The sequence below is a fragment of the Pristiophorus japonicus genome, unplaced genomic scaffold, assembly GCF_044704955.1.
Source record: "Pristiophorus japonicus isolate sPriJap1 unplaced genomic scaffold, sPriJap1.hap1 HAP1_SCAFFOLD_109, whole genome shotgun sequence".
NCBI lineage: Eukaryota > Metazoa > Chordata > Chondrichthyes > Pristiophoridae > Pristiophorus > Pristiophorus japonicus.
The window spans coordinates 488,656-514,910 of record NW_027250745.1 but is presented as its reverse complement, the minus strand read 5'-3'; the positions used below and the strand labels follow the sequence as shown (position 1 = coordinate 514,910).

General features: G+C 43.2%; 2 non-coding genes across 2 annotated transcripts; both read right to left on the bottom strand.

Moving 5' to 3' along the window:
• Positions 1-685: 685 nt before the first annotated feature.
• trnat-cgu (transfer RNA threonine (anticodon CGU)) lies at positions 686-757 on the bottom strand. Its single transcript has one exon. It is a non-coding gene; the product is annotated as a tRNA-Thr (tRNA).
• Positions 758-24,989: 24,232 nt separating this feature from the next.
• Positions 24,990-25,073, bottom strand: trnas-gcu (transfer RNA serine (anticodon GCU)). Its single transcript has one exon. It is a non-coding gene; the product is annotated as a tRNA-Ser (tRNA).
• Between the last annotated feature and the right edge of the window lie 1,182 nt (positions 25,074-26,255).

Sequence of the window (26,255 nt, the reverse complement as noted above, 5' to 3'; positions counted from 1 at the left end):
ATGGGAAATGTACAAAGAAGAGCAAAAGGACACAAAGCAGATAGTAAGTGGTACAAAGAGGGAGATTGAAAATAACCGATTGGTGAAATGAACAGACACATAGCAGATGTAAGTTAACGCAGAGAATTATGAAGTGAAACATTTTGGTAGGATGAGGAGAGGCAATGTGAATTAATGATACAATTTTAACGGGGCCAGATTTATACATGAAAATTTAAATCCCCATTTAAGCATCTGCCTGTGGAGATCAATGATCCTGAAACCAGTCATAATGCTCCCTGTATTGTATTAACCAACTCTAAAACGTACAATTTTAAAGAGGGGGCAGGATCTGGAAGACATGGGGACGTTTCCTTTGTTAATAGACGAATAGAGTCTAAAAACAAGGAAGTTATGCCAAACAATTATAACACACTTATGAGGTCTTTGCTGGAATGTTGCGTGGGGAACACGCTTCAGGGAAGAAGTCAAGCCCTTGGAGAGGGTGCAGAATAGATTTAATACAATACTGCCAGAGTTGGGGACCTCATTTATACGAAGAGACTGGAGAAGCTGGGATTTTTCTCCTTAGAATAGAAAATGTTAAGAGGCGATATATGGCGCTAGTTCAAAATTATGAAGTGTTTTGTTAGTGAAAAAGAAAAAAAGCTTCAAAATATGACATTTAAAGTGATAAAATATCGATAGGCACAGATGGGGGTCGAACCCATGATCTTCGGTTTACGAAACCGACACCTTACCACTTGACCACCGCGCCCTGATGAACTGTGTGACTGGCGTCGTATTGTTACCGAATCCCACATCATTTCAATTCGGTTGTACAAACACAGACGCATATGCAAAGACAAAAAGTGGGATAATGGAACGGGCAAATGACCAGCGCCATTTATTTGAAACTATCATAAAACATTTCATAAAATCATACATACCGATGGAGAGTACTTGGTCCATCGTACTCTTGAACGAGCTATCCAATTATTCCCAGATCTTTCCACAACGCCCTCCAAAATGTGCCTCTTCAAGCATTTATCCAATTCCATTTTGAGGGTTAATATTGAATCTGCAGTGCTACGGGGAAATAACAGGGTGGTAAGACGAGCTGAGAGTCAGCACGGGCTCAACGGGCCGAACTGCCTTCATCCATGCTGAAACAATTCTATGAATCGATGACTCTATGAGTCACCAACTTTTTTGCAGTGCATTACAGATCAAAGCTTAAAAAAAAACATTTCTCCTTCACATTCATCTGTTTCCTCTGTTGTCCTCTGGATGTTACAGGACTGGATAGTTTTGGGTATGGAGAAAGATTGGGGTTGTTTTCTTCGGAACAGATGAGGATAAAGGGTGACATTATTGACGTGTATAACATTATGCGGGGCCGAGATAGTGTGCATAAGAAACACCTGTACGCCTGAGCAGAGAGGTCAATAACCAGGGGGCATAGATTTAAAGTAATTGGTAAAAGGATTACACGAGAGTCGAGGAGAAATGTTTTCGCCCAGAATGAATTTGGGTCTGGAACTCACTGACTGAAAAGTTGGTGGAGACACAATCCCTCATCACATTTAAGTCGTACTTTTATATGGATTGAATCGCCCTAATCTGCAACGCTACAGATCAAAAGCTGGAAAGTGCGATTAGGCTTGATAGCTCTTTTGATTGGCGGAAATAGGATGGGCCGAATCCTCTCCTTCCCTGACGCAAACTTCTCCGATTCTATGATTCTATGAGGTGGGGAATGCTCTTTTGTTTCCTGCACATATCTCTATCCCACCATCGATGGGATCTTGCTGTGTGGTAATTGGCTGCCGTATTGCCCAACAGCACATCCAGTGACTACACTTCAAGAAGTACTTCATTTTTGGTAAAGCACATTTTAATAAAAATATTAATTCAGTGCATGTGGGCGTAGCTAGCAAGGCTGATATGTATTGCCCAACCCTAATTGCGTTTGAGAAGATAGTGATGAACAAACTTCGTGGACCACTGCAGTACTTGGATATGCACTTGATGGCTACGGTCCAAGAGCTAGAAATTAGATTTGACAGCATACTACACAGTCCACCAGCAAGGACGCGATGGGCTAAATGGTTTCCTTCTGTGCTGTAAATTTCTATGGCTCTGTGGTTCAGTCACTGACTGATGGTACTACCAATGTACTGTTGTAGAAGGAGTTCCAAGATTTTCACCGCACGATAATGGAAAGGCGATATATTTCCTGGTTCATTATCTGCAGAGTTGATACTCGAGTTGGAAAAATCAATCTTCAACGATCTTATGATGAAGGCAGGTCATTGATGAAGCAGGTGATGATGAACACCTGCAGCGATATCCTGGGCTAAGATGATTGGCGTCGAACCACAACCATCTTCTTTTAGGCTAGGTATGTCTCCAGCAGTGGAGATTAACCCCGCAATCATTTCAACGTTAGAAGCCTCCTTGATGAAACATTCGACCAAATACTGTTTTGATGTCAAGGACAATAAGTCTCGCCTCATTTTAGAAATAATCACTATTGGCCATATTTGGACCAAGGCTGTAATGATGTCTGGAGGCTGGGGGTCCTGTCGGAACTCAAACTGAGCAACGGCTGGCAATTGGGTCATCCTATGTTCGTGAAAGATGTTGCAGGAATGCAAGCTGGTGCATTTACTGTTTGAAAACAGCGCACACTGCATGATGTAGGATCACATGCGTCATCGACCAGAAATCTTACTCCAACCTTCCTCTTCCCACAGCCCCTAACCAGAGTTTCAAAGCGTGGCACGTTTTAAAACGCCAGTTTTTAAAAAATTGTTTCATTCTATATTTCTTAAAGATTAAGAAGGCACAACAGGAAGACAGATATCCCAGTTTGCCGATGATGCAAATATTGGTGGTGTGGTAAGGAGGGCAGTCGTTAGCGTATACTTATAAACATATATTGATAGATTAAACGAATGGACGATTCAGTGGCAGATAGATTCCAAACAGGTAATTGTGTGGTCACCCATTTTAGATCGCAAAGTTTAGATCCGAGTCCTAATTAAATGGAGCACAGCTCGGAGGGATTGATTTCCAAAGTGGTTTGCAGTCCAAGTGCCCATCCCGCTAACCTGCAGTAGCAAGTTACAAATATATTCGAAACAACTAATGGCATGTTAGGCTTTATAACTAGGAGTTGGACTATAATGCAATGGAAGTTTTTCTTCAAATGAACAGAGATGTAGTTATACTATATCTGGAGTACTCTAAGTTATAGAATATAATAGATTCATAGAAGTTTACAGCACAGAAGGAGGCAATTTCGGCCCATCCTGTTCTTGCCACGGTTACTCAGCCTAATCCCACTTTCCAGCTCTAGGTCCATAACCCTGCACGTTACGGCACTTCAGGTGCACATCCAAATACTTTTTAAGGTTTAAGGTTTCTGCCTCTACCACTCTGTAGGCAGTGCATTTTAGACAACCACAACGAACTGCATGTGGAAATTTCACATAACATCTCCTGTAAACCTTCTCCAAATACTATAAATGTATGCCCGCTGGTTGTTGAGCCGTCTGCTATGGGAAATAAGCCGTTTCTATCCATTATATCCAGTCCGTTTGTGGGCACGGCCCCTTAGAAATGATAGGCTGGATTGGAATGTGTACAGTTCTTTATCACCAGAATGTTACCAGGTTGCGACGGGTTAAATTATGTGGAGAGATTACATAAACTAGGCCTGTACTCCCTGGAATATAGAAGGTTAAGTGGTGATTTGATTGAGCTTTTTAAAATTTTAAAACGAATTGATAAGATAGATAGAGAGAAAGCTTTTTTTTAACGTTCGTGGGGGAGTTTACGACAAGTGGACATAATGTTAAAATCAGAGGAAGGCCATTCGGCAAAGAACTTAGGAAAATCTTCTTCACGTAAAGGGTGATGGATTTATCTTCTACAAAAAGCAGGATATACTAGCTCAATTAAAAATGTTAATTTTAGATTGATAGTTTTTGCTAGACATTGATTAAAATGATGTAGAGCCAATGCAGATAGATGGAGTTACGATAGAGCTTAGCCAAGAATTAACAGAATGGCGAATAGGCACAAGGGGCGGAATGGCCTAATCCTGTTCCTGTGTTCAGTCAATTGGCAGAACTCCTTTTATAAATAAAGAAATGTTGTCTTGAAGGGTTAATTAAAATATATTCTTTGCAGAAATTATGGATCGCTCACACGCTTTCATAACAAACAAGCATTAAGTCTAATTGTCAAACCAGTTGGTTGAACATTTACCAGGAACAGAGACACATCAGTTGGATTTTAATTCCAACCCATTAACATCTCGGCCATCCTGGTCATGGGCACGCTGCAGTGCAGTGCTTGGAAATTCGGCAAATTGATTGGAGACTCAAAATTTAGTTTTCAGCGCAGAGCAAACTTCACGTCTGCATACTATGCAAACGTGGGAGGATATATACCTTGTGTTTAAATGTGGGCGGTGAAAAGCTGTACCACAATAGCACAGCACTAGGCAAACAACGCATGAACTGATCGTCCGTAACTTGACAACAAACCCCCGTGCTTTAACCCACAGAACATGTAATCTTCCCGTCAACACTGAACATCTTTGAATGAATAATGTTAAAATGCGCGTCAACCACCCAGTATCAGCAAGCTCAGATTGAACCAGCGCATAAAGAGATAACTCATAAGGTATGGAGTAAACTGATGTGGGTAGCGATGGAGAGTGACAGAGATAAAGTCATATTTGGACGGATAAACAGATCCCCAATGAGAAAATCTTACAGAAATTAACTGCAACTGAAATAGATATACAGCGAGACTGACACGCGGAAAGAAAGTCAGATTCAGAGAGAAATATAATGAATCATAGAGAGAGAAAAAGAGAACCAGAACATTAAATGTGAGAAAATCCCTGCTGGCACGGCCGGAAATTAAATCCGTAATCTGAGGTTTACAGGTGAAAACACAAGATAACTGAGAAAGGATTGTAGCATCACAGAAGCATGGCTAGAGATACTTTCCCCAGAGCACGGCAAACTGTTCGCCATCAATTATTTTCTCAATTTGCTTCGAGAGGTTGTCACCCCTCAGCTTAAGTGTGTGCAGGTAGAGAGGGAGTGGGTGACTAGCAGACAGAATAGCAGTACTCGGCAGGTAGTGCATGAGGTCCCGAGTCCAACTCACTCGTCAAGAGACATTAGCTTCTGAGTGCCGGTGTGGAGATAGTGTCTCTGGGGAGTGCAGCCAGATCCAAATCCACGGCACCGCAGGTGGCTCAGCTGCACAGGGGAGGAGGGAGAAGAATGGCAGAGCTATAATGGTCGGTGATTCAATAGTCAGGGGAGCAGACAGGCGTTTCTGCAGCCGCAGCCGTGACACCAGAATGATATGATGACTCCCTGCAGCCAGGGTCAAGGATGTCACCGAGCGGCTGCAGGGCATTTTGATGGAGGAATGTGATCAGTCAGAGTTCATTTTCCATACTGTTACCAATGACATAGCTAGAAAGAGAGATGAGTTCTTGCAGGCAGAGTTTAAGGAGCTACGAGAGAGATTAAAAAGCAGGACCTGAAAGGTAGTAATCTCAAGAATACTCCAGGTGCCACGAACGAGTGAGTACAGAAATAGGAGGATAGAGCAAATGAATGCATGGCAGGAGAGATGGTGCAGGAGGGAGGGCTTTAGTATCCTGAGAAATTGGGTCCACTTCTGGCGGAGTTGCGACGTGTACCGAATGGGTTGCACCTCAACAGATCCGGGACCACTAACCTCGCGTGGTGGGGGGTGGGAGGGCTGGAGGTGTCGGTTGCTCGTGCTGTGGGAGAGGGTTTAAACTAGTTTGGCAGGGGGATAGGAACCTGAGAATCGATTCAATAGGGAGGCGAGTAGAGTTTGAATTAAAAAGCAAAAATGTAGAAAGTGACCTGTAGGACAGAAGAAACAAGCAGGAAAAAAGGGTAAAATATAAATTTTAAAGCTTTTTCTCTAAATGCACGTAACATTCGGAAGAAAACAGCTGAGTTGACGGCACAAATAGATACAAATGAGTATGATCTGATATTCATTACAGAGACGTGGTTGCAAGGTAACCAGGACTGGAAACTAAATATTCAGGAGTATTTGATATTTTGGAAGGACAGACATAAAGGAAAAAGATAAGGGATGATCTTATAGAAACATTTAAAATAATGAAAGGGATAGACAAGATAGAGGCATAGAGGTTGTTCTGGTCGGAGAGACAAGAACTAGGAGGCACAACCTCAAAATACGGGGGAGCAAATTTAAAACCGAGTTGAGAAGGAATTTCTTCTCCCAGAGGTTTGTGAATGTGTGGAATTCTCTGCCCAATGAAGCAGTTGAGGCTAGCTCATTGATTGTATTCATGTCACAGGTAGATAGCTTTTTAACCAAAAAGGGAATTAAGGGTTACGGGGAGCGGGCGAGTAAGTGGCGCTGAGTCCACGGCCAGATCAGCCATGATCTTGTTGAATGGCGGAGCAAGTGCGAGGGTCTAAATGGCCTACTCCTGTTCCTAATTCTTATGTTGTTATGTTAAGAGGTGGGGTCACACTGTTAATAAAAATGGGATCAGTGCATTAATGAGAAACAATATCGGCTCAGAGGATCAAGAGGTTGAATCAGTTTGGGTGGAGTAAAAGGAACAATAACAGGAAAAAGTCGCTGGTGGGCATAGACTATAGGCCCCCTAACCGTAGCTACATGGTTGGACAGGGTATAAATCAAGAAATAATGGAGACTTGTAAAAAAGGAACAGCAATAATCATAGGTGATTTAACCTTCATATTTACTGGAAACACTTAATTGGTCAGGGTAGCCTTGAGGAGACGTTCATAGAGTGTATCCGGGATAGTTTACTTCGACAGTACATGCTACCCCAACCAGGGAGCAGGCTATCTTAGATCAAGTACTGTGTAATGAGACAGGATTAATAAATGATCTCGTAGTAAAAGATCGTATAGGAATGAGTGGCCATAATATGATTGAATTTCAAACTCAGTTGGAGGGAAAGAAATTTGGTTCTCCAACCAATGTCCGAAGCATAAATAAGGGGGACAACAAAGGTTGGCTGAAGTAGATCGCAAAATAGACTAAAGTGTGGGACGGTTGTAGAGCAGTCGCAGACATTTAAGGACATATTTTATAACTCGGAACAAAAATGTATCCAATGAGTAGGAAAGACTGTAAGAGAAGAGATAACCATCCGTGTCTAACTAAGGAAATAACGGAGGGTTTGAAATTGAAATCAAAGGCACAAAATGTGGCGAAGACGAGTGGGAGACTAGAGCAGCAGAGAACGATTAAAAACATGATTGAAGAGGGAAGATAGATTATGAAAGTAAACTCGAACGAAATATAACAACAGATAGTAAGAGTTTCTACAGATACATAAAAAGGAAAGGATTGGCTAATATGAATGTTGTTCCCCTGGAGGATGAGATTGGGGGTTAATATTGGTGGTCAGGGAAATGGCAGAGACATTAAACAAATATTTTGTATTGGCCTTTGCAGTAGATGATACTAAAAACAATCCAAGAGTGGAGAATCAAGCGAATGTTGTCAGGGGTGACTATCACTATCAAGAAGGAAGTACTGCTAGTAAAATAATTGGACTAAAGGCGGACAAGTCCCCTGGACCTGATGGCTTTCATCCCAGGATCTTAAGTGAAGTGGCTGCAGAGATAGTGGATGTATTCGTTATATTTTCTCAAAATTTCCTGGATTCGGGGCGGATTGGAAAACCACAAATGTAACGCCCCTATTTAAAAATTGAGGCAAGCATAAAACTGGAAATTATAGACCAGTTAGCCTAACATCTGCCTTTGCGAAAATGCTGAAGTCCATTATTAAGGAAGCAGTAGCGGGACATTCAATCAAGCAGAATCAACATGGTTTTATGAAAAGGAAATCATGTTTAACAAATTGCTGGAGTTTTTGAGGATGTAACGAGTGGATAAGGCGGAACCAATGTATGTGGTGTATTTGGAATTCCAGAAGGCATTTGATAAGGTGACACATAAGAGGTTAATGCACCAGATAACAGCTCACGGGGTTGGGAGTAAATCAAAGATAGAGGCTTTGCTATATAAGAGAAAACACAGCGTCTGGATAAATGCGTCATTTTCCAGTTGGCAAACAGTAACTAGTGGAGTGACGCAGGTATCGGTACTGGGTCCTCAACTAATTACAAACTATATTAATGACTTGGATGAAGGAACCGAGTGTAATGTAGCTAAGTTGTCTGATGATACAAATAGGGTCGGAAAGCAAATTCTGAGGAGGACACAAAACATCTGCAGAGAGATATAATTAGGCTAAGTGAATGGGCAACAAGTTGGCAGTTGCAATATTAGAGGTTACCTACTTTGACAGAAATAATAGAAAAGCAAATTATAATTTAAATGGAGAAACGTAGCAAAGTGATGCAATACAGGGACAGATGAGAGTCCTTGTGCATGTAAAACAAAAATTAGTATGCAGGTACAGCAATTAATCAGGAGGGCGAATGGAATGTGCGATTATTGCAAGTGAGATAGAGTATAAACCAGATTAGTCCTGCTACAATTGTACCAGGTATTAGTGAGGCCACACCTGGAGTACTGTGTGCAGTTTATTCTCCATATTTAAGGAAGGATATACTTGCAATGGAAACTGTTCAGAGAAAGTTCACACAGTTTTTTTCGGAGATCAGGAGTGTTGACTTATGAAGATAGGTTAAGTACGTTGGGACCATCCGCAGTGGAGTTCAAAAGCATGAGAGGTAATCTTATCGAAACAAATAAGATAATGAGAGGGCTCGACACGTTAGGTGCAGAGAGCATATTTGCACTCATAGAGGAAAGTAAAACTAGGGGTCATCGACTTAGAATAAGGGACCGCCCATTTATAAGAACATAAGAACGTCCGAAATATGAGCAGCAATAGGCCATACGGCCCCTCGAATCTGCACCACCATTTAATCCGTAAATTGCTGATCGGATCATGGATTCAGGTCCACTTCCCTGCCCGCTCCCTGCAACCCCGTAATCCCTTATTGGTTAAGAAAGTGTCTCTGACTTAAATTTATTCAATATCCCGGCTTGCAGAGCTCTCAAAGGCATCGAAGTCCACAGATTTACAACCCTCTGAGAGAAGAGATTCCTCCTCATCTCAGTTATAATAGGCGGGCCCTCTTTCTAAGATGATGAACCTTGTTCGAGTCTCCCCTATCAATGGAAAGCTCCTCTCTGCATCCACCTTGCCAAGCACCCTCTTTTACATATAGGTTTTGATAAGATCCCCTCTCATTCTTCTGAATTCCAATGAGTAGAGGACCAGCCTCCTCAATCTTTCCTCATAAATCAACCCCCTCATCTCCGGAATCAACCGAGTGAACCTTCTTTGAACTTCCTCCAAAGCAATTATCCTTTCGTAAATTTGGAAACCAAAACTACACACAGTATTCCAGGTGTGGCCTCACAATACCCGATATAACTGTAGCAAGACTTCACTGCTGTTATACTCTATCTCCTTTGCAATAAACGCCATGATTCCACTGGCCTTCCTGATCATTTGCTGTACCTGCAGACTAATCTTTTGTGTTTCATGCACAAGTACCCACAATTCCCGCTGTACTGCAGCACGTTGGAATCTTTCTCCATTTAAATAATAGCTTGCTCTTTGCTGTCAAAGTTTTTTCTGTCAAAGTGCCTGACCTCACACTTTCCAACATGATACTCATACATTGGTTTTCATCCCACCTTTATATCGTCAGCAAACTTCGTTACGTTACACTCGGTCCTTTCTTCCAAGTCGTTAATGTAGATTTAAAACTGAGATGAGGAGAAACTTATTTTCTCAATCGTTGAAAATCGATGGAATTCTCTTCCTCAGAGAGCTGTAGAGGCTGGGTCAATGAATAAATTGAAGTCGGAGATAGACATATTTTTCAGTGACAATGGAGTAAATGCTAATGGGGAGGCAGCGGGGGAAGTGGAGCTGCGTCCTTGATTAGATCTTCCATGATTTATTCAATGACGGAGCAGGGTCAAGGGGTCAAATATTCCTACCCAGAATTCTTATGTTCTTATGTACTTAAGAAAGTTCTGATCGCATCTGTAGCAACCAACTGTTCAGACAATTAATTCAAAACCTTACTTAATTTGTGAATAAGTCAGTAATCTCCTCATCTCAACTCCGGTTCATTTGTCAGCTAAATTGGTAATTTAAATCTGTGATTGATACATTTTTGCTAGATAATGTTAGGAATTGATTTGGTGTCAAAGCAGATGGATGAAGTTAAGATATTGGTCAAACATTATCTCACTAAATGGTGGAACCGGCTCGAGGGTTCGACGACCCCTGCTCTTATTTTCCGTCAATCAGCAGAGCACCTGTTGTAAACGTAGGAACGCTTCCTGGAATTGTAAAATATAAATACAAAACCTTCCTTTCCAATGATTATAACAATTTACCAAGTTATCATAACAGACAACATCTGCTAGTACTGAAGCTCAAACCCAAGCCAACATTCGCACAGTTGATTTTCAGTCCAAAACCTTAATCACTCAGCCATCCTGACGATTGAAGCAAAAAGTGCAATTTTCGACAATTGAAGAAATTCATTCCACACCAAATACCAATCCATTGATAATGCCAGTGATTTGAAAGCTGCTGTAAAAAAAAATAACAACAATTACTTTTCAGATTCCTGGCCCTCATTCTCCCTATCACTATAGTGTCCAATCCCTCTGATCATCCATTCCCCACCAGGAACGCTTGAGGCCCCTCCACTTCTTCATTGAACGGATGCTCAACCAGTTCCCATCTACCGTCAATTCATCCGCCTGGCGGAACTTGATTTAAACTGGCATTGGACAACTTCTCCTTTGACTCCACACGCTTACTGCAAATTAAATGTGTTGCTAGGGTATCCCGCACGTGGCCTAGATATGCCTGTATTTCAAATGTATATGTGCAACATTGTTTGTTCTAGTCCTACTCATGTCCGATCCATCACCTCGTTTTCTGGTACATTGATGAGATTATCTGTGCCATTTTCAGCTTTCGCAGCAAACACGAAAATAAGTCAACTTTGCTTTAAATGTCCATCCTTCCCTGTCCTAAACATGGCCCATCTCCGATTCTTCCCTTCCTTTCCTCGATTTCACTACCTCCATTGCTGAGGATAGTCGGCCGACCAATATCTACTATAACCCCACTGATTCCCACATCTACCTTAACTACACTTTTCCCCACTCGCTTTCTATGAGGACTTCTTTCCATTCTCCCAGTTTCTCCATCTCCATCGTATCTGTCCTGACGATGGCAAAGTCAATACCAGTGCTATCGATGTGTAGCTAAATTTTTCTCCAGCAAGAAAAACCCACGACCCGAGTACACATGTCCCTTGAACTTCTCCTGCCAATTTCCCGCACTTCTGCTCTCATCCCTTCTCCTTCCTCGCAGAACCACGATAGAGTTCCACTTGTGCTTAACATTCACCCCACTAACCGCCACATTCGACGGATCATCCTGCCCCATTTCTGACACATCCAACGTGGTCCCACCATCAAAGACATCTTACCCTCCACTCTCTCTTCAGCAGTGCAAAGGGACCAGTCTATCCGGCACGCCATGGTCCACTATCCAATCACCACCAACAATGCTTTCCTTCCCACAGAGCCTTCCAGTGCAAGCGCAGGAGAAGCAACACGTGGCCATTTTCTCCTCCCGGTCCACAGTCCAGGCCAGTACAGGTGAAACAACCACTTACTTGCACTTCTTTCAACATAGTATTCTGTATCGAATGAGATCTCCTCGACATTGGGGCGACCAGGCACATATTATGTGAGCACTTTACCGAGCAGCTCATTTCAGTCCGCAACAAGAACCCCAAGCTTTCGGTCGTCTGTCTCGTCCTCCTACACTGTTCCCATGAAGCTCAACGGAAGTTCGAGGAACAGCAGCTCATCTTTCCATTCGGCACTTTACAGCCTTCCGGGCTCAACGTTGATTTCATAATTCTAACCACTGCTCCCATTTTTTCGGACAGTAGCTGTTAGTAATGATTTTGCTATTCTCTCTTACCCTTTCTCTAGAAGCATATCTTTTTTCTTGAAGTGTCACTTTATCATGCCCTTTCGGTTTTGTCATGACATCATTTCTTCTTTCCACCATGTGACAGGATTTCCTATTCGCTCTTTCCTGCCCTCCACCTCTCCTTGCTTAAGTACCTGCTTAAAATCTGTAACACCTCCAACTTCTGACAGTTTTGATGAAATATCATCGATGTGAAGCATTATCTCTGTTTCTCATTTCACTAATGCTGCGTGTCTTGTTGTATATGTTCAGCAATTTCTATTTGCATTTCCTATTACCAGCATCCCCAGTAGGTTGCTTCAGAAAAAGTAACATCAGTGCTATGGATGAGAGGTTTCCTTATCAAGTGATGATGAGGCGATCCTGTCAAACCGGAAAGAGCGGGTTCAACCTCTGTCTGCGCTTTCAAATAAGTTCCCGTCGATCTCCTGTTGTTACGAGCAGTCCATAATTATCTCAAATGGTAATCGATCAACAGGTTCACTGACCCGGGAGTTTGAAAAGCCATTGAATGTTTCTGAGTCCGTTAATGTTCCCAATCTTTTGCTAAATGTATTTATCTGAAGTCACCTGCAGAACATTATTACCCGTTTCCCACAGGATTAAAAGAACCACAACGAGGTAGAGGATGATTATCCGAGAATGACAGAGTACTGAAGGAGACTTTTCGGCCCATCATGATTGAGCCGTCTTTGTGAAAATGCTATCCAATCGGACCCACTTTCCACATAGCCCTGCAATTGGTTCCCAGGAAATGTTACCCAATTCACGTTTGATGGCAAGCATTTCAAGAAAATGTCATAATTCGCTGCAATGTACATTAATTGAAGGAATAACAACACCAAACTAAAAATGTTCAAACCGTAGTTAACAAAAGAAATGAAAGATATAATTAGATTCAAGGAAGAGATTTATAATATTGCCAAAAATAGTAGTAAGCCTGAGCATAAGGGAGTTTTGAGAATTTAAAAAGCTGCGTGCTGTCAATCCCGGATCACGCTGTGTCTGTTTCAAAGGGATCTACTGTCAGTCCTGAACCTTTCTTTGTCTGTGTAAATGGGACGTGCTATCAGTCCTGGATCATTCTGTGTGTGTGTAAAAGGGACGTGCTCTTAGTCCGGGATCATTCTGTGCCTGTGTAAAAGGGATATTCTCTTAGTCCAGGATCATTCTGTGTGTGTGTAACAGGGATATACTCTTTGGACTGGGTCATGCTGTGTTTGTAAAAGGGATATTCTCTCAGTCCAGGATCATTCTGTGTCTGTGTAAAAGGGATATTCTCTCAGTCCAGGATCATACTGTGTCTGTGTAAAAGGGATGTGCTCTCAGTCCTGGTTCATTCTGTGTTTGTGTAAAAGGTATGTGCACTTAGTCCCAGATCAATCTGTGTGTGTGTAAATGGAATGTGCTATCTGACCTGGATCATTATGTGTTTTTGTCTGTTTCAAAGGAGCGTGATTACAGTTCTGATTACCGAATATTTAAGACGATGTGATCGAAAGCGCATTTGGATTATCTGCGTGTGTGCGGACCCACTTTGCAATTCTTCTGCTCTGTAATTCAATATATGTTTATCTTTACGTGAAACACTTTTTATCATAATAGTGGCCCTGAAAAAGTTCACAATTCTCTTCACACAAATGCATATCATTACGTCATTGCATTTCATAGTATGGAAGGAGGCCATTCCGGCCCATCGTGTCCACATTTGCCGAACAGGAGCTATCCAGCCTCAGCCCAATTTCCAGCTCTTGTTCCGTACTCTTGAAGGTAACGGCATTTTAAGTGCAAATCCAGGTACTTTTTGAAACCTGGGCAGGGTATCTGCCTCGACCATCCTATCAGCGGTGTGTTACAGATCCCTCTGGGTGAAAGATCTTCTGCACATATCACCTCTAAACCTCCGACCAATTACAATAAATCTTTGCCTCATCTTTGTTGACCGCACTGCTAATGGAAATAGGTCCGACCTAACACCTCTGTCTAGGCCCCTAATAATTGTATTTCCATGAATACCGTCTCCCCTCAGCCTCCGCTGTTCCAAAGAAAACAAACTCACCCTGTCTAATCATTCCTCATAGTTCAAATTCTCAGGTCCAGGCAACATTCTCGTAAATCTCCTTTGTATCCTCTCCAATGCAATTACATATTTCGTGTAATGTGCTGACACAGTACTCTACCTCTAGCCTAACTAGTGTTGTATAGAGATGAGGCATAACCCCCCTGCTCTTAAATAATGTGCATCGGCTGATAAAAGCAAGTATTCCATATGTCTTATCAACCACATTATCAACCTGGCCTGCAACATTCGGGGATCTGTGGACCTGAACTCCAAGGTCCATTTGTTCCGCTACATTTCTTAGTGTCCTACAATTTATTGTGTATTCCCTTGCCGTATTTTCTCTTGAAGTATATATTACTAATTTGAGACATGTCATGAGCTGAGTGTAGCAAGCTAGGTAAAAAAGGTAAATTAGAAATGAATTTTCAGTTGATTGACAAAGAGCCACATGCATCAAATATTAAACAAAATTCCGACGAGGATGGGACTGGACCCCCGCGTGCAGAACACAATGGACTCATAGTCCCTCGCGTTATCAAATCGGCCACCGAGTGCCGCAACACGATCAGCCATCTCGTTTACTGATTTTTGCATCCGAACAGAACTCCCTTGCTAAAACGAGCCTTCGTCGCTTGTCCTGCCCGTGCACACGAATCGACAATATTCAAAAAATCTACAATCAGCTTCTGTAAGCAAAGGGCCTTCCGTTACTTCAGGTGAGGGAATGTCAGAAATGGTCAGTTTTGAGACAGATTCAGAACGGAGAAAGACATGTTTCGCCCGGTGATTTAAATGACCATGACAGGACTTCTTTACTATTGAAGTAAATCACCTTATTCATTCGGCCTCGCGCCAGTGCCATCACCAGAAAAACTGTTGCGGGGAGAATTATGAGCAAAATAAAGGAGGGTTATTGATTATGGAAGGCAGAAAAGGTGGGAGAAGAGGTTGGTTTGAAGGAGTAAATATGTTCAACTGCTAAAAACGTAATATCTGTTTCATTAAGTAAGGATAAATGTTTCGCTGTGTTCTATCAGCAGGTATCGGAGTGAACAAAAGATATAAAGCGAGATGTGTCGTGAATCGGATACAAACCGAGGTTGCTGCGGCCCAACACAGCATACTAATCACTTTTCGATCACGGCGCCACACACCAGCTGCCACAGCTTTCTTCTGACTGCAGCAAAGTTACACACGGCGGTGGTCAGGAAATATGTAGTTTTTGTGATTAAGCCAAATTCAACTCCGCCAGAAATTATAGCAGCGTTGATATGCGACAAAGGCCGCGCACCATCTCGGGCCTTACTCCAGAATGGGAACAAGTGCAACCCCAGTTTCGTTTAAAATGATTGCAGCAATATCACATGGCAAGAAACTCACCCTTTGTGAATTGCCAGCCCCGCTGAGAGGCAAACCGAGAATCTTTGTTTACTCGATAGTCGGTTTGACTAGTTAAGCCACGGAGTGAAACCACGCCTTTGAACTATCGCCTCCACTCACACATATCTATCAGCTACCTCTCACTTCCATTTGGAGTTTAAGTCCCTTTTTTATTTAAGCTTCTCCCTTATCTATTCTCCATGTGTGCCAATGCTGCCTGTCTCTCTCGCTGCATGTATCTCGATGAAAATCTGTGCATTGATTCTGAATGGATACCTCTGTTTGCCTCTAACATGAAATAAATGAAGGACTCAGACAATTCCTCCTCTGATACTAGGGACCTAAAAAGCCAAAATTTATAACAAGATACTGTTTATTGTGATCCAGAAAATACAATATTCCATCTGGAACGAGTTAGATTAAATTCTTTGCGAACGAGATTATGACACACCTTTATAGCAACCATTTTAAACAAACAGAGAATGAACCCGGACAGACGGCTCATCCCCTTAAGAGGGGAAACAGAATGAATAAAAAACAGATAATTACGGAAAACTCTGCAGATTGTGCAGATTTTGTGGATGAAAAACTCGGTTTCACGTTCTGTCGGATAACCATTCCGATATTTTAGGAAAAATTTACAGATTACAGATTTATTCAACAAAATTAGCGCCTGTAAAAAATACGCAGCGAGAAAGGACAAAAGTGAACGTCTTTGATACAGTGGAATGCAGGATCGATTAAATAATGAATGGCATAATGGGGAATTGGCAAAGTGTGTGGAAATCGTCTAATAAGGTAACAAACGATGGTCTAGAGGAGGTGTTAGTGGGAACACCAGAACCATTACCAGACAATGCTTATGATACAATACGTTAAACCTAATGTTAAGGCCAGAAGACTATAACATGCCGAAAATATTGGGTGTCAACGTCTTTTAATCAGACCACGCAACATGGCCAGCCCGGATTGATTTTCTGTCCGGTTTGTATTCGGCAGTCAAGAGACTAATTCAAAAGACAGCTTCTCACATCTTTTTAGCTCGAGAGAAAGAGGATGCACTCATATTCAGAGCAGAGGTGGACATTGACGCTAAATGTATGCTTATTCCAATTGAGGTGCGCTCATGCGTCCAGACAGGAAAATATACTGATCAAGTATTGGCCGGAACCAAACACGGGTTTAGGTTATCCAACGAGACACAGAGTCGAGTACCTTTGAGATACTTTAACTTTACTCAGTTGGGTGAGTTTCACTTTGCTCTGGGATTTGGACGCTTTGGGAATATCGGCGCAAAATCACACGTTTTACCTTGAAATATTTCTGTTTACTCACGTGGACCGGCTGTGAGAAGCGGAATATTGAATAAAAAATGGCAGGGCTGGTCCGGGATTTGGACCCAGGTCCTCTCACATTTCAAATGTGGTTAACCCAAAGCGAGATTTATAACCCTAGACCAAAGGGCCGCCGACAGAATAGAGGGGATCTCTCAGATTCTGACGGTATTGAAAAAAGATATTAGGCCCATCGTGCTTGTGCTGTCGCTCAGAGACCCTGTCGAACAAGTCTCTCTCGCCACAATTCTACAAGGATTATCCCTTTGACGAATATATTATTAATTTGAGACATGACATGACTTGAGCAAAGTGCAGCATTGTCAGTGAAAGGGGAATTTGGCAATGAGGTGAAATGTGATTGACAAAACGACCACGGTGGGCAAAGCTGTAACACAATAACGACGAGAATGGGTTTCGAACCCATTTGTGCAAAGCACAATGGATTAATAGTCGATCGACTTAACGTCTTGGCCACCTTGTCGCTTTTTCAGAGCACTGTCAATCATTCAATCTCCAATGTTTTGTATCCAAAGAGAAATAACGTGCAAGAAAGTCCACTTTGCAGCTGCTCTGCCTCTGCAACCATATCGACAATGATGAAAAGGTGCCATTAGATTCTTAAAGCAAACAGCCTTCCTTTACTTCATGTGAGTGACTGGAAGAGATGGTTGGTTTTTCGGCAGAATCACAACAAAGAATATAATATTTCACGCAGCGAACAAATTGACCGCAGTAGGACTTAAACCTGTTATCATTCTGTTAACGTCGAGGTTGTGATCGAAGTCAGACGCCTCATCCATTAGGGCGCATGGGCTTCACCATCAGTGCAACATTTGGTATTGTGTATATTGGGAGAGTTGAGTCCTGATTCAAATGTACTGACTTCCAAGAGACACATGCTGAAGTCAAGGTCAATCAGGACCTGCACATTTAATTCACAGCTCCCCACTGCTACACTTGCCTGAGACCTGCCTTTATACACCTCAGTGGGAAAGGTATGGAGTGTCTCCTGCAAGTGCACCGCTTGTGGTAAGGTATGCTTATTGTTTCAGGTCATATCCAGTTACAGTCATGTATAGCATGGTAAGATACAGTTATATACAGTAATGTGAGATACATGACATCAACCTCCCCCAAGTTCTTATTGCCTTTATAGATTCAGTCTCGGAGGTGGTCTGCGCTCTCGCGTGGAGCGTCTTAGTTGTGGTTCCGTTGTTTGCTTGGTGCCTGTGTTTCGTTCGGTGTGATTGCTGGTATCTCGCCTGGGCTGTCGGTTTCGTTCGGTGTGATTGCTGGTATCTCGCCTGGGCTGTCTGTTTCGTTCGGTGTGATTGCTGGTATCTCGCCTGGGCTGTCTGTTTCATTTGGTGTGATTGCTGGTATCTCACCTGGGCTGTCTTTTTCGTTCGGTGTGATTGCTGGTGTCTCGCCTGCGCTGTCTGTTGAGACTGCCCTTTCCTCAGATTGTTCCACCTATCTGTCCACCAGATGTGGTGTGAATTTCACATTGTCGTCTGCCTCTGGTTCTTCAGTGTAATCAGTGAATCTACTTTTTACTTGGTCTACATGCCTCCGGCAGGTTAGGCCATTGTCCATTTGTATAACGAGTAAACTGTTTACCTCTTTGTCTTTTACTGTCCCTGCAAACCTTTTGGGACCCCAGCAATAGATTAGCACAAACACTTTGTCCCCTATCTCATTCCACATCCCCTTTGAATTTCGGCCATGGTACTCAGTTAGCTTTCGACGCTTAGCGTCAACAATTTCATGCATGTCTGGGAGGATTAACGAGAGCCTGGTCTTTAAGGTTCGTTTCATCAATAGTTGCGCGGGGGAAACCCCAGTCAACGAATGTGGACGAGATCTGTATGCCAGCAGCAGTCACGACAGGCGCCTCTGCAGCAAGGGACCTTGGATTCTGAACATGCCTTGTTTAATGACCTGCACTGCTCGCTCCACCTGGCCATTGGAGGCCGGGTTGAAAGGTGCTGTTTTAAAGTGATTGATGTCGTGGTCAACTATAAAATCGTGAAATTCTGCGCTGGTGAAACACGGACCATTATCACTGAACAATATGTCAGGAATGCCGTACATTGCAAACATGGTTCTAAGGTTCTCCAAGTGGTGGAGGTTGTGCTGGAGTTTAAAATGGTGCACTCGATTCATTTTGAAAATGCATCAATGACTACGAGGAACATTTTGCCCATGAATGGGCTTGCATAGTCGACATGCACCCACGACCACGGTTTGCTGGGCCAGCGCCAGGGTCTTAAGGGGCCTCCCTGGGGGCATTACTGAGTTGGGCACAAAAGGTGCACCGACGGACGCAGAGCTCCAAGTCCGCGTCAATGCCAGGCCACCAGACTTGAGATCTGGCTATGGCCTTCATAAGGACAATCCCCAGGTGCTCGCAATGGAGCTCCCGGAAAAATGCCTCCCTGCCTCGTAAGGGCATAACTACTTGGCTGCCCCACAGCAGGCAGTCTGCCTGTAGTGAGAGTTCATGCATGCACCTATGGAAGGGTTTGACCTCCTTGGGGCAGGCATCGCTGCCTCTGCCCAGTCACAAGTTAAAACGCATCTTTTAACTAGAGATACCGTGGGGTCGCTGGTGGTCCAGCCTCTGATTTGGCGAGCCGTCATGGGCGAACCTGTGGATTCAAAGGCATTGATTGCCATGACCATCTCACAGTCCTGTTCGTCGGACACTTCTGTGGTCGCCAGGGGTAGCCTGCTAAGCGCGTTGGCACAGTAGTCTCTGCCTGGTTTGTGACTTATCATAAGCCACCAGCATGAGTGGCCACTGCTGAATGCGCGCTGAGGCGTTGGCGTTGATTGCCTTGCACTTGGGTAGGAGAGAAGTGAGGGATTTGTGGTCAGTTTCTAACGCAAACTTGGCCCCGGAAAGGTATTGCTGCATCTTTTTGACACCATACACGTACACGAGTGCCTCCTTCTCAACCATTCCCGCGCTCTGCCCACGAAAGTGACCTGGTGGCAAAAGCAACGGGCTGCAATTTACCTGCATCATTGACGTGCTGTAAAACGCAACTGAACCCATACGCTGACGCAGCACACATAAGCATTAACTTTTTACCTAGCTCAAAAAAGGCTAAAACACTCTTGGAACATAGGAGGTTGCGTGCCTTATTGAAGGTGCGTTCTTGGGCGTCCCCCTAAAACCAATCGCACTCATTTCTGAGTAGCACTTGGAGAGGCTCCAGCATCGTGCTCAAGTTCTGCATAAAGTTCCCAAAGTAATTGAGTAGCCCGAGAAACGCACACAGTTCGGAGACATTCCAGAGACTGGGTGCCAGGTGAATCGCTTTGGTTTTGGATTCGGTTGAGCGGATTCCATCGGCGGCAATCCATCTGCCAAAAAATTCAACGTCAGGCGCGAGAAACAGACACGTGGATTTCTTAACTCTTTGGCCTACCCGATCCAATCGACTGAGCATTTCCTCAAGTTTGCGGAGATGAGAGTCGGTGTACCTGCCCATGATGAGTATGTGATCTTTAAACACAACAGTCCCCGGGATGGACTTAAGCAGACTCTCCATGTAGCGCTGGAATATAGCCGCCGCCGACCTGATGCCGAATGGGCATCGATTGTACCCAAAAAGGCCTCGATGTGTGTTGATGGTGGTGAGTAGCTTAGACTCTTCAGTCAGTTCTTGCGTCATATATGCAGATGTGCGTCAAGTTTCGAGAAAAGTTTACCTCCAGCGAACGTGGCAAATAGGTCCTCCGCTCTGGGCAGCAAGTATTGGTCCTGTCGGGAGACTCTGTTTATCGCAGACTTATAATCCCCACAGATTCACATGGATCCATCAGGCTTCTTGACGGGGATGATGGTGCTTGCCCAGTCGCTAAATTCCACGGGAGAAATTATGCCTTCCCGCAGAAGCCGGTCCAGTTCGTTTTCTCTCTATTCCCTCATCACATATAGATCCTCAGTTTGGTGTCGATCTTTGTGAGTTTTGGTCTGTTGCTTTTGTGCGGCCACAGTTGTTCAAATTGTTGAACGCTCATGAGTGATTGACTGGCCCCTGTGTCCAGTTCAATGTTGACGAGCATCCCGTTGAGTAGAACCCTCATCATAATTGGAGGCGTCTTGATGCAAGAACAGTAGACATTGATCGTGTTAACCCGCTGGACCCCGGCGTCCCGTGCACTGTTCCAGCCAGGTATTGGTTCGCATTCCGACCCTACTGATTTTTATACCAGTCGAGCTGCTGTTTTTCTGCACATACGAGCCAGATGCCGTGTGTAGTTGCAGTTTCTGCAAACGGCATGGTGAAATCGACACACCCTGATTGAGTGCCTTCCTCCACATCTCCAACACAGACCGTTTTCATTATTTGCGAAGGATGAGCTGCGTCTGGCTGATCTCACTTGAGCTTCTCTCGATCTGTTGTTGATTGCTCGCATTGGGGTTGATGAGGTCTTAACTACCGTTCATGTGGCCCTTGATTTTGATGGATTCTGGCGCCACTGTCTGCTGTTTAAGGCCTGCTCTCCGGCCTTTGTCTGTGTGTGGGGGTAGCGGTTTGTTTCACAATGTGAATCCCTTGTTCCGATGCCTTGTTGGTTGTCATACCCGAAGTACAGATCAGCCTCGTTTCTTCTTCGCCTGCCAAGAACATCTGTGTGACCAGTGCTGCTGCCTTTCAAGGTAAGTTCTTAGTCTCTATAAGCTTTCGGAATATGCCTGCGTGGCCTATTCCTTCAATAAAAAAGTCTCTCAATAATTCTCTCCTTAGTTCATCGGTGAAATCACATGAACGAGCCAGCCTCCGAAGTTCCGCATTGAAGTTGGGTATGCTTTGTTCCACACAGCGTCGGTAGTTGTAGAACCTGTGTCTGGCCATGTGTCGGCTGTTTGCTGGCTTCAAGTGGTCTCTCACCAGTGCGCTCAACTCCTCAAACGACTTGCTTGCTGGTTTCTTGTTGCCAGCAGATCTTTCATTAAAGCGTATGTTTTCGATCCACAGCTGGTCAAGAGATGGGCTCTTGTCTTGTCTGCCTTATTGTCGCCCAGCCAGTATTTCGTCACAAAGCTTTGCTGGAGCCTTTCTATAAAGTCATCCCAATTCTCTCCAGCATTGTTGTTCTCATCTGAGCTATTGGTAGCCATTCTGTCGATTCTGTGATCCCATCCTCGTCGCCACTGTAAAGTCCTGAGTCTAATGTACTGACTTCCACAAGACACATGCTGAACTCAAGGTCACTCAGGACCTGCACCTTTAATTCACAGCTCTCCAGTGCTGCACTTGCCTGAGACCTCCCTTTATGTACCTCAGTGGGACAGGTATGGAGTGTATCCTGCAAGTGCACCCCTGGGGGTGGTAAGGTATGCGTATTGGTACAGGTTTTATCCAGTTAAATTAATGTATAGCATGGTAAGATACAGTTATATACAGTAATGTGAGATAAATCACAGGAAGCAAACTCGGGTCAAATGCTGCACCAAGGAGTGGGTTTAGGAAAAGATGAGCATATTTCGAGTAAATGAACAAATGCACTGCGATCTGGGTGCGCAGCGAAGCAGCCAGCCCCAATGTAACTTGGAACACAACAGTTTAACAATTCGGTCTTTGCACCAGAAATCACACTCCAGCTTACACAAATCATACTCCTTCTCAAACTATGCAGGATAATGCGGGATTACGAGAAAATCAGTTTTAAAGGGACAGTTATGAACCGTAACTGACAAGCATCCCTTTTAAACAGGCGCAAAATGATCCGCGAATGCAAGCACATCCATTTTACACAGATGCAGAATGACCCTTGACTGACATCAGTTCACTTTTAAAAGAATAAAGTGAGATTTATATCATCCCTGAAGGCGATTGTGTGGTGCGTGAGTGAGCGTGGGGGTCAGGCCCACGCGGGGCTGGGATAGTGATTGAAACCACATGTGATAGACAGGCAGGAAGGAGGGAGGGACGTAAAAGCACTAAAAGCCAATTAAGAAATATATATATATTTAATATTTTAAGAAAAGAAATACACTTAAATGTTATTTAAAAATAATTGAATTTGATTTGTTTGAAATAAATAAATAATTAATTCATTATCTGGATGTTTTTTGATTGAACGAAGGCTGTGCGACTGGAAAAATTCAATTGGAAATCACGGGGTGCAGTCAGTACATACCAAAACACTGTAAGCCCATGGCGGAAGAAAAGCCGGACGGAAGATGTGGGCTACAAAGGCGCTCTTTTAAATTCACATGTGTCATTCTATTGCACCTGAGAGCAGCTGCTTGTGCTGTGAAAGAGGTCAAATGTAATAGAGCCCAGTGCAGGCAGAACAGAAAAAAGCATATTTATCGTGAAAGTTAAAAAGTTGGGATTGTATATATTTATACATATATATATATATATATATATACATGTAAACACAAAGCCAGTCAGTTAGTCATGTCTTGTCTTGTCTTGAATTGATTTGATTTGAATTTCACAATACGGGTGGAGGATGTCATCATGTCACACAGCCCACTCGCAAGCCCTGGCTAAAATCGCTATATTTCTAACTTGTGTATTTTCCCTTCTTTCAGATGTAAAATCGCAAAATCCCACAGCAGATTCTTCTACTGTCAGAGAGTCCACGAAGGAGTGTTCAATGAAATCAGTATGGCTTCAAGTTGCATGAAATGCATTTGTCTCACATGACATGAAATGCACAGTAAGATCGCACAGCACGCTTGCAAACACTCTGGCTTACACAAACAAACAATCAAACAAATTAAATTCTAGCACCGTTCAAAGGCAGTTTTTGAAATTTGAAATTTGAAATCCGGGGCAGTCAACACTTCCCTTTTTAATAGGCACAGAATGATCCGGGACTGACAGCACACCATTTTAAACAGACAGAGATTGATCTCGGATAGGCAGCCCATCCTCTTAAAGGGACATGGAAACACAATGAATAAAAACAGATGAATGTATAAAACTCAGCAGGTCGTGCAGATTCTGTAGATGAAGAACCCGGTTTCACGTTCTGTCAGATAATCATACCGATATTTTAGGAAAAAGTTAAATTTTACAATTTTTTTCAACAAAAATAGCGCCTGGCAAATATACGTAGCGAGAAAGGTCAAAAGGGAACGTCTGTGATACACTGGAACGCAGGAGTGATTAAGTAATTGATGGTACAATGGGAAACGGCAAAGTGTGTGGTATTCGGACAATAACGTAACAAAGGATGGTCCAGTGTTAGTGCGAATAGCAGAACCAATCTCAGGCAATGGGAACGATGCTTATGATCCTATACGTTGAACCTAATGTTGAGTCCAGAAGACTATAACATGACGAACAAATATGCCTTCAACGCCTTTTAATCAGACCAGGCAGCTGGGCCACCCCTTATTCATTTCCTGTCCGTTTTGAATTCGGCAGCCAAGGGACTAATTCAAATCCAGCTTCTCACATCTTTTCAGCTCTAGAGAAACAGGACACACTCATATTCAGGTCAGAGTTGGAGATTGAAGCTGAATGTATGCTTATCCCAATTCAGGTGAGGTTATGCGTTGAGACAGGAATATATACTGATCAAGTATTGGCCGGAACCAAACATGGGTTTCGGTTATCAAACGAGACACAGAGCCGAGTACCTCTCAGATACCATAACTTTACTCATTTGGGTGAGTTTCACTTTGCTATGGAATTTGGAAGCTGTGGGATCATTTGCGCAAAAACACATGTTTTAATGTGAAATATTTTTATTTTCTCTTACGTCGACCGGCTGGGAGAAGCAGAATTTTGAGTATAAACTGGCGGGGGTCGTACGGGATTTTTCGCATTTTAAATCTGATCATCGCTAAGCGAGAATCGCACCCATAGACCATCGAGCCACCAACAGTGAAGAACGTAGCTCTCAGATTCTGACGGTAGTGAGAAAAGATATTCGGCGCATCGTGCGTGTGCTGTCCCTCCAGACCTAGCTGATTAGTATTCCTCTCCATACTCCTACAAATGTTATCCCTTTGACGAATATATTATTAATTTGAGGCATGACAGTCGCAAAGTGCAGCATTCTTGTTCGCAAAAGGGAAATATGGCGATGAGTATTAATGTGATTGACAAACGACCAGGGGGATCAAAACTGTAGCACAATAACGACGAGGATGGGATTGGAACCCATGTGTGCAGAGCACAATAGATTAGCAGTCCATCGCCTTAACCACTCGGCCACCTCGTGTCTTATTTAGCGACAAGTCACCCATTCAACCTGCTGCTTTTTGTATCCAAAGAGAAATAATGTGCAAGAAAGTCCACTTCACAGCTTGTTCTGCCTGTGCAAATAGATCGACAATGATGAAAATGTGCCATTCGATTCTTAAAGCAAACAGCTTTCCTTCACTTCAGGTGAGTGACTTTAAGAGATGGTTGGTTTTTCGGCAGCATCACAACAAAGAATATAAATTTTCATGTGGCGAACTAATTGACCACAGCAGGACTCGAACTTATAAGTTTCTGATAACGTTACGCTGGTAATCAAAGTCAGACACCTTATCCGTTAGGCCACGCTACCTCTGCATCAGCGCAAAGTTTGTTGTTGTTTATATTGGGAGCAAATTCGGGGAAACTTCGATATGAAGGAGTGGATTTTGGAAAAGATGAGCATATTTCGAGTAAAGTAACAAATGCACTGCGATCTGGGTGCACATCGGCGCAGACATCCCCAATGTAACTTGGAACACAACAGTTTAACAATTCGGTCATTGCATTTGAAATCATACACCTTCTCAAACTACACAGGATGATCTGGGATTAGGAGAAAATTCGTTTTAAATGGACAGATTATGAGCCGGACCTGACAACCATCCCGTTTAAACAGACACAGAATGATCCGCGACTGCAAACACAACCCTGTTTCACAGATGCAGAATGACCCTTGACTGACAGCAGTTCCCTTTTAAAAGAATAAATTGACATTTCTATTATCACTGAATGCAATTGTATAGTGAGTGTGCGTGGGGGTCAGGAACTCGCAGGACCTGGACGGTGATTGAAACCACAGGTGATAGACAGTCAGGAAAGGGTGAGGGACGTAAAACCAAGCCAGTCAAAAAGCCAATTTACAAATATATATACATTTAACATTTTCAGAAAAGTTAAAATATATATTTTATTGAAAAAAATTGAATTTGATTTATTTTAAATAAATAAATAATTGATTCATTATCTCGATATGTTTTGATTGAACGAAGGCTGCGTGACTGGAAGAATTCCATTGGAAATGATGGGGTGCTGTCAGCAAATATCCAAACACCGTAAGCCCTTGGTGGAAGGCAAGCCACGAGGGAAGATGTGGGCTATAAAGGCGATCTTTTAAACTCGCGAATGTCTTTCTGCTACATCTGACAGCAGCTGCTTGTGCTG